The 10,233-nt window shown below is 42.5% G+C and overlaps 1 pseudogene; it reads left to right on the top strand.

Annotated features, from left to right (window-relative positions):
- The first annotated feature begins 6,351 nt into the window (after nt 1-6,351).
- LOC127197734 (60S ribosomal protein L6-like) lies at nt 6,352-7,181 on the top strand (annotated as a pseudogene).
- The last annotated feature ends 3,052 nt before the right edge of the window (nt 7,182-10,233 follow it).

Genomic DNA, 10,233 nt, shown 5'->3' on the forward strand with positions numbered 1-10,233 from the left:
TTGGGATTACAGGCATGTATAACTGTAGCTGCTTTTTTTCAGGAGTGAGGGATCAACCCCAGGACCTAGTGCATGGTAGCCAAGCATTGTACCAGCTGACAGAGCTACAACTTAAACCTTTGCATGAGTAGGTTCCCCCTATGTTGTTTTCTTTTCCCTACAGGTTAGTTCTTAACGAGTAGACTGCACTGGTCAACAGACTCCTATGGACCTCATGTTTACTTTAACACATTTTTCTCTAGGTCCTGTAAATGCAGCTGCATCCAGACTCTGGACCACACCCCTGCTCCATCTTGTCCACAAAGATTGCAATTCCCCCCTGTATCTATCCCAATATGTCTGTGCCTGAAGCTTGTGCTGGTCTGAATCTGGGTAGTGGGAGCCTCTTCTGGTTGTCCTGGAGAACTTTTAACTCAACTTTTGATCTGTTCTTTTGTTCTTCTGATGTATGCGTTCGTGTTTGCAGTCCCGGCCGGCTTCAAACTCACGCAGCAGCCAAGGGTGGCTGCCAACCTGCTATCTCCTGATTCCTGTTTTTTTTTTTTTTTTTTTTTTAAACAAAACATTTGGCTCCTGAGTACTAGGATTATGAATGTGGCTGATTCTTTGATATTGCTAATGCTTTTCCTATATTGGCGTTACAATGATTTCTACGCTCATCTTGTATATTTCTTACCTCAGATGTGGAAATTGGTACTTCTCAAAAACATCCCTGTATTTCTTTTCCTAACCACAAAAATCACATTATTTTTAGGACATAGCAGATGAAAGATTCAGAATATTGCATAATTATTTACTTAATTCTAGCATTACATATTCAAGCAACACACATAACATCACTGGTAATATAATTACTGAAAATAATTAAAAATTTTGCATACCCTCTCCCCATTCTCCCATTAATTTTTATTACTGTACTATACATTCCCTAAGCATATAGCCATTAATATTATGCTTTTCCATTTTAATGCTCATTTGATCTTAGTTCTGTAATAACTGCAGGTTTTATATATTTAGTCTCACTATCAGTCCTCATGTCGATGTCTCTCTAGTGACTTTGCTTCTCTGATGCATGTTTCTAGAACATTCCCCAGGAGGGACTCTTGGGGATAGTGCTCTTTGAGCTCTTGCGTGCAGTTAACTGTTTGTTTATATTCTTTATAAGTTGGTTCTGCTGCATAAAATTGCCTTCCTTATATTTCCCGGAGACATTTCTTTCTTTAGGAGTGTTAATTAGGTTATTCCATTTGCATCAGTCATAAAGCATGGCATTGAAAAGTCTTAGGGTAGCCTTTGTAAGAAGGTTGCCTTTCTTTTAACCCATTAGGTGTGTGAAAAACCATTCTTGCCCTTTAAAGCCCAGGAACTTTGGAGCAGACTCTCTTGCTGTGGGCCACTCTGAGTGGATATTCTGAGGCATGTATTGTTGTAGTTGTTGGTATGAATTTTATTTTTCAGTGTACGGTATTATTGTCCCTTTTTGTTTTAAGGAGGGTTTTGGTTTACTGTCCTCAGCTCTGTCCTTCCTTCCTCTGTCCTCTGGGTTCACATTTTCTCGGCCCACTTCCTCTCTGTCGCATTCTCTCTATCCCTTCTAATTTCTCTGGAATTTTTAGGTGTTGTTCTTACCTTCCCTTAAGGTGCCCTGTACGCCCATGTTCCTACCGGTCTCTTCTTTATCTTGATGTGGCCTTTTCACGTATTCTCCATATGTGTCATCTGATTTCTGAGACTTTCTTATTCCCTTTTGGATTTTGTATCATTTTATAATACCTTCTAGCTCATTTTGAAATCGGTTGCAGATTTGATTTGCACACTTTTACTGTGGTAGTGCATTCTCTTCTTTCTTCTCTTTTACCTCATAATAACCTGGGGCATTAAATCTGATGTTGATTGATTCTCCTTTTTGAACATATGAAGTTGGCTGTCTGTGGTTGCAGAGCCTGGTCCAGGCTGGCTTTGGCCACTTTGAGGAGTTTCCTTTTCCTACGCCGAGTTGAGGACTTCGCTCTCTGTCTTCAGTTCATCCTGCACCCATGCCGTCCCTCTCCTCAATTGGGCTTATCACTCTCAGTTTTTATTCCAGTCCAGTAATTTCTCCTCACTGCAGGGCTGCATCTCCCGAGACAGACCTCTCTTGGAAGAAATCTCAAACGTTTGCATGTTTACAGCTTCTCCAGTCCACATCTTAGTCCCTGACCCTCCTCCATGTCTAGACTGGCTGATGTTCTCTTAGTCTACAGCCTGCCTGTAGTCTTGTCTTTGGTCCTCTGCTCTTATTACCACCCTGAGCTTGTGGCTATTGGTGCTCAGCTCAGCCTCTGTGGTTCATAAGGAAATCTAGAGCCAGGTATAGCAACTCACACCTGTCATCCTAGCACTCAAAAGGCAGAGGCAGGAGAGTAGCTGGGAGTTCAAGATCAGCCTGGCTTACCTAGGGAGGTCAGGAATAGACAGAGCTGCATAATAAGGAATTCTGTCTCAGTAGAGAAAGTGAGTGGAAATCTAGTTAGTTTCATTGTAGATGCCGGACATGGATTTTGTTTGCTACCCAGTGGCTTTGTCTGTTTTAAATGTAGATATGCAAAGATAGAAATAAATATGGTCACACAAGGAGTCCATTGTCACAGTCTTTTCCTGAGTGCAAAGCGTTTGCCTTCACTTTACATATATTGTCTCATTTGATTTTCACATCTTGGCCCAGCAGGAAAAACTATCAGCTACACTTTGCATAGACAGAGTCTCAGGTACAAGTGCCCAAATATTTTCATAAGAGACAGACAAATCCTTACACATGTATCCAATAGAGTCCTGAGTCTGGGAATATTTATGACAAAAACATCCGAAAATCATCTCTTTGAAGTGTAAAGCTGAGTGTGTTCTGACCAAAAGGTTGTAATTTATGGTTAAGAAAATATTAGAAAGTGTTCACTGTGGACCTATAATTTGTATTTTTCTTTTCTCCTCTGCACAGCCTCAAATTTCCTTAATGAGTATATATTAACTTTTAGATTTGATTTTTTAAAAGGTTTATTTATTTTTAAATTTTATCTGTTTTTTTTTTTTTTTTAGCTGTTCATGAGTATGGGCACCAAATGCACAGTGCAGTGGCCAGGGAGTCCAGAAGGGGGCATCAGATTCTTTGGAACTGAAGTCACAGATGGTTATGAGGTACTATGTGGGTGCTAAGAGCCAAATCCCAGTCCTCTGCAGGAGCAGCCAGTGCTCATAACCACTAAGCTAGTTCTCCAGCCCCATAGTACATATTAACTTAAAAATAAAATATCCAACTTTATATTTTACTATAAAATTGAAGTATGGTGGAACATTTTTCTGGTTAGTGTTTCAAAGTTTGCTTATTCCATGGTGAACTTGAAATTTGTGTGCATAGAGACACCCCCCCCCCCCCCCGCCGAACACACAGACAAATACACACAGAAACTTACACACACACACACACACACACACACACACACACACACACACACACACACACACCACTTGATTAAGATTGCAAATCCCATGCCTGCAGTGTCCTATACTTGTTGACATGCACAAAGATGTGAGGTCTGTGTTCAGAGACATGTGGGTTTGAATCCAGGGTCTTCACCCTGTTGGGATACCTTAGATGCATTTTCCAGCTTCAATGTCCTAATCTGAAGAATGAGAGCATTTCAGAAGCTTGTGCTGATCATAAGCATCAGGGTCAGGATGCCTGTGAGACCGGGAGCTTGAAGTGGTACCCAACAGTATTCAGTGCACACTAAGGTTTGCATAGAAATGCCTGATAAATAAACCAACAACAAATAATCTAAAAAAGGCTCAATTAGGGCAAATATTGTAGCATTATAGCTATTGTTTAAATTCAAAGCCTTTAGAAACAGATGGTTTGTTTTTTTGTGTGCTGATTTGCTTTAGAAGGGTAATCTTTTATCTCTTGAATTTATCAAAGATCAATGATACTCTTTAAAAATATCCATCACTGGAGGAGACAAGTTTCTCTAAATACCTTTAGAGCAGGTGGTCCAGTGCGGAAATGACAGGGAATACATCACACAAAGGTCAGATGCTTGGTGCAATTTGGAAGTTTACTTTCGGAGGGGTTCCGGAGCCATATTGGAAATGTCTCCACTGGGTTGGTACATGCTTGCCAGAGCCTTTGCCGGGTCTCCCCAGAAACTGACTTGGAGAGTCGCTTACAACTCTGATCACTACAAATTGTACTGAAATGACAAACACACACACACACACACACACACACACGTTAGACTTATTAGAACATTCTATCACAATAACAGTAACTTTAGTGAGTTAGGAGTCTGGCTCTTATTGGACAGTGCAGTACACCTTCCCTTACCCATGACATTTGGTATTTTGTGGTGTTTGCAGCTGAGACATCGGGAACTTTTAGTTTTATTGAGCATAAACCTGTGATTTGAAATCTCTCTTCCTCTCACTCCTGACTATCAACTACCTTATCATGTGTTCAATGAGACAGAGGCCATTTTCTCTGTGGAGCCTAGGGATGGCAAAGAAGGGCAGTGTAGGGTGCTCATCTGGTAAGCAACAGACACTGACAGTGCCGACAGCATGCTGGGTAGGGCACACACCTTATCATCAGAGACTGTGTTGTTAGCCACTGACTGGGACAGGCATCTTTAGGGAAGGTTTTCTATTTCTAGAAATTCTCCTGCCCCTGGTTACAGAGTTATGACAAATTCTTAGCGTGCCTATAGGCAGTTCTCTCTGCTTTTCTTGTAATGCCAGCTGAGCAATCTCTAGCCACTCCCAAATGCCATTTGTAACCTTTTGTTAAGATAAAACACAGTGCTCTAATGGGACCCAAATATGAGTTTCATGGCCTGTAAATATTATTGTTTTTAAAAATTATCTGTATTATCTGTAGGCTTGGCTAGCGATCAATAAAGACACAGACACGTGTTATATTTTAAAATCGCCTTAGTTAACCTGGGGCAGGGCAGATAGCAATCCTCTACTTTCCATAGTAGGGCCTCAGGCATGGGATCCCTGTCTCAATCCCATGCCATCTGCCTCTAATAACCTCTATCAAGTTACCTCCCATCTATAATCTCATCTACTTGCTAATGTTCTTCATCTGGGCTGGATTCTCCATCACGCCGGTCATGTGCTTCTCCTGCATCTAACCCATGGTGGCCTTCCCCTCTTCACTTCAGATCTCTCTCCTTTCTCGTGATGGTGGTCTTTCTTCTTCCCAGAATTCCTCTTTCTCTAAGCCCTACCTATCTCCTTTGCCCTGCCCAGGTGGGATGGCTTTTTATTAAGCAAAATGTGGGCACAGAGACAGAAAGCAGTAATTAGCATCAAAATACATCAGACCATCCCCCAACAAAATATGGCTCTAGGTTGCCCTGAATGGCGTATTCCATTGTGGAAGAGATTGCCATAAATCAAGGCATTAGGGGAGACATCAGGTAGGTGGGTTAGTAAACTGTGGAAGTCCTTGCTATCAGGTTTGGGTGCTGCCAACATCCTTGATTGGGGGCTGATGCAAGCCAATTCTGTTAAATTAATTAATTTTGAATTAATATTTTCATGGGTTTGGTATATTAGGTCTGTCTGGCATACAGATGAATGATTAAGTGGACTAAAGGTAGCCCAAGCTAATTTTCTTTCAATCTTCACGTGCAGGATGTTTTAGCACTCAGATCTTCAGTGAAGGTGTGGCTTTTTCAGGGAACTTTGGGTCACACGTCTGAATGAGTGCTTCATGACCTTGAACTAGGCATGTTCCTGAATGTGTCTGTCATCTTTACTTCAGGAACAATGACTTTAAACGGGGCATACTTAGGAATGTAGTTCTTTACTGGACACACCTGGGAATGTTCTAGCTGCTAAAGTGATTGCTTAATGAGTACAGATTGGTGTCCCCGCCCCTTTAGGAAAGAAGTAGCTCTCACCTCAAAGGAATAAAAGATGGTTTATTATGGAGCCAAATATGAGTGACCACGGCCTGAGAACACAGACTTAGGTTTCCTCCAAGTACCATGTTCCAATTAGATGTTCATTTCACGACACACTTATAGTGCTAGAATAAAGAAAGACATAAAACAACCTAAAAACATATAATGGCAGGCACATCATATAGCAAATATATATATGGGCACACCATATAGCAACATAGGGGAAATGCTATAAAATAGGCATTGACTTCTATCTGGCCACATTCTTAGTCGTTTTCTTGGTGGAAGCCATGAGTCTGTTCATATATTCCAAAGGATTCACCTAGGAGTCATTAAAGACGTTAGGTCATATACAGGGGAAAGCAATAGCACTGAAGATGTTGGGTCATGCTCTTTCCCATCTTTCAAGATGGTGGGTGAAAAAGCCGAGAAGCCCGACACAAAGGAGAACAAAACCTGCAGCCCCGGCTGCTGATGCAGCCAGAAAGGGCCACCCTAAGGTTAAAAAGCCCACGAAGGGGAAGCGGAAACCCAGTCCTGGTTAGAATTGGCAGGTACTCCGGTCTGCTATGTATTACAGAGAGGCCTTGTATGAGAGGAAATATTTAGCTGTAAGTCCAAGGTTGAAAAGAAGAAAAAGAAGGTCCTTGCTACTGTCACAAAAGCAGTCAATGGTGACAAGAATGGTAGTGTTCCGGCACTACCCAGGTAGTAAAGCTTTGTAAAATGCCTAGGTATTATCTTACTGTAGACGTGAAGGCAAAAAGCCCTTAAATTAGCACGTGGGAAAGCTGCGTGCCAGCATCACTCCCGGGACCGTTCTGGTCGTCCTCACCTGGCGCCACAAGGTCAAGAGAGTGGTTTTTCTGAAACAGATGGACGGCAGCTTGTTACTTGTGACTGGACCTCTTGCCCTCAACAGAGTTCCTCTGTGCAGAGCGCACCAGCAGTTTGTCATCGCCACCTCTCCAAAAGCAGATGTCAGCAAGGTTAAAATCCCCAAATACCTGACTGACGCTTACTTCAAGAAGAAGCAGCTACGCAAGCCCAGGCACCAGAAGGCCGAGATCTTTGACGTGGAGGAGAAATACGAGATTACAGAGCCGCGCAAGGCTGATCAGAAATCTGTGGACTCGGCAGATTTTGACAAAGATCAAAGCTGCTCCTCAGCTGCAGGGCTACCTGCGATCTCAGTTCTCCCTGACACGCGGGATGCATCCTTACAAACTGGTGCTCTAAATTGCTAACGAACTAATTAAACAGCTTCATACGTTAATTAAAAAAAAAAAAGGATGTTGGGTCATGTAAGGGGAATAAGGATGCCGCAACCTCTCTATATCACGGAATTGGAGTCAATCCGTCCCCACGGAAACAGTTTCTTCCCAGGAATTCTCTGCGCTCTGACTAGATTCCACACTTCTTTGCTCATGTGTACCGTATTGTCAAAAAGTTACGTAACTCCTCCCCAATTCTGTTCACTGTGGTTGAATGTTCCTTTGCCTTGGAAATAATTCCTGTGTTCCATGTACTAACAGATCTTTCTCCATAATTTCACTTGTTGGCCATGCTTATTTGAGTGACAGCAATATTATCATTGTCCTCGGTGGTGCATTCCCATGAAGGGAAATCACAAGGTGAAGTGAACCTGCTAGTCAGCACACAGAGATGTGAAAAAGTAGAGGCTTCCATACAAGATGACAGCTAGTCACCCCTTCTTAAATACTCAAAAACATTCACAAAGTAGTGAGACTGAGTTATTCTATTATAATTTTTCTCTCGTCACGCATGTACACAATGAAATACACTCATACCCACTCGCCATTTTTCTCCTCTAAATCCTGCTATTCTCCTTCAGCATGGTTTCCTGCGAGCTTAGTTCCTGCCCCCGCTCCTTTGGATGACCCACTGTCCAATTCGTGCTGCCCCCATTGTACATGGGTGTGGAGCCAGCCAAGGGAGTATGGGAAACCTTCCAAAGAACACATCTTCAACAGAACAAATGACTCTTCCTCTTCTGGAATCTCTTAACTGTCGATAATCCCCTCATTAGGTGGTGAGGCCTGGAGAACACCTCCCTCATCTCTCTCCCATAACAGAGTTTTGTCTGATTTGATCTTGTGAAGGTCTTGGGTAGGCAGCGACAGGCCTGTAAGTTCCTGAGTGTGACAGCTGTGTCATGTCCAGAAGACAACGTTTCACAGCACTCCTCCTTATCCTCTCTCTGACTGTTACAGTCTTTCCACCTCCTCTTCCTTGATGTTACCTGAGCCCTGGCTTGAAGGGAGTTGATGAAGATGTCCCCTTTAGATAGGACTGAGAACTGAGACTATACAATTTAAATAAATTGAATACACATCTGAAAATATTACTTAGCTTAGTGCTGACATTTTAAATTTGTTTTAAAATACTTAGTTAAATTTGATTGCACATTCTATTGAAAATTCTGGGATCCATTATCCACCATGACGTCAATGTGAAGAATCACCATTCTGCTTTGTGTATGTTGATTAACTTAATGGTTTCTTTCACCCAGTGGATCAGAGGTAACGTGGGACATTAGGAGAGATTTGGCAACAGATAGAAATGGTCTTATTTGTCATGAATGTAGAGACATTCCCAGGATCTACTGGATAGAAGCCAAGGATGCTGGTGAAATCTCACAGGGTAGCCTTATGCCTTGCAAACAATCATCCTCTAGACAAAAAGAGTTTATAAAGATACAAACACAAATAAAAATGTAGTGTTAATAAAGATTTAAAGCATGCAGGTAGGTATGGTAGTGCAGTCCTGGGACCGGGCAGCGAGAAGCAGAAGGATCGGCCACTCAGGGTCATCTTCCAACATCACCCAGGCACGTCAAGTCGCATCAGGACCGAGGCCAGACAAGGCAGCCTAGCCGGGGAAGGTGATCCACAGGCAGCTTATCCACAAACGAAACAAAGAAAGCCATGACCCAAGGGAGGCCGCTTGACTTCAGCGAAACAGGATCAGATAAACACGTAAATAAATGCCAGTAAGCACATACTAAATATTAACAGAGCAGCCCTTTCCCAGGACTTTCTCAGGACAGAGCAACTGAAACACAACTGCCTGGCACATACTACAGATTATATCTGGGAAGACATGAAAGCAAGACAGAGGGTCATATCCAGACTCAGGGTACACCACCAGATTGGGCTTTATAGCTATGGTCTGACATCCAACAAGAATAAACATGTCTTGTAAACTGAATGCAAATGTTTGCCACAGGAGGCAAGGAATGGCATACAAGAATGAACCAGGGAACGAAGTGCACCTGAGGTGAAAGGCCCTCCGCCTTATTTCCCTGGAGCCCATCTCAGTTCCCCCAAGGCACTGTTGACCACAGGTCATTCTTTTGACTGTGTTCTGACAAGTGAGGAAGGCAGATGTCTGGCGCTCAAATCATGCTGTGTGGCACCGCTTCTGTGAAACTGAGGGAGAAACACAGCAAGCTTCAGTGAATCTGCACGTGGTTGCGGAATGTTTCAGGTCCCCTGTTAGTTTAGTTTCATTGTTGTTGTAACAAAATACAAGGACAAGCCCACGGTGGCACACGCCTTTAATCCCAGCACTCAGGAGGCAGAGACAGGTGGATCGCTGTGAGTTCAAAGCTAGCCTGGTCTACAAAGTGAGTCCGGGGCTGTTGCACAGAGAAATCCTGTCTTGAAAAACCTAAAATACTCATTATGATCATTTCTAGCTCAATCCATTTATCCACAAATTTTGGGAATTCCTTGTTTTTAATAGCTGAGTAGTATTCCATAGTGTATATGTACCACAGTTTCTTTATCCACTCTTCTACTGAGGGACACTTAGGCTGTTTCCATGTTCTGGCTATTATGAATAAGGCTGCTATGAACATGGTTGAGCAAAGTTTCTTGTTGTGTGCTGGAGCATCTTCTGGGTATATTCCAAGGAGTGGAATAGCTGGGTCTTGAGGAAGCCCTATTCCCATTTTTCTGAGATAGCACCAGATAGATTTCATCTCTATGTGATTATCATTAGATTTCGTTAATATTTTCACTAATACCTTTTGAGATCATGGCATACTCACATAGTCTAAGTATTTTCATTTTCTCCAAATTTTATCTTGTGAAATCCTGACTCCCAGAGTGATAGTGTGAGATGGTATGGCCTTCCAGAATTGATAATGTCATGAGTGTGGGGTTCTTATGATGCTGTTAGTGCCTTCATAAAAAGACTTGGGGAGATCCCTCACCTCTGCCACCATCTGAGGACATACAGCAAGGTGACCTCTGTGAGTTAGAAG

This window comes from Acomys russatus, chromosome 13 (assembly GCF_903995435.1).
Source record: "Acomys russatus chromosome 13, mAcoRus1.1, whole genome shotgun sequence".
NCBI lineage: Eukaryota > Metazoa > Chordata > Mammalia > Rodentia > Muridae > Acomys > Acomys russatus.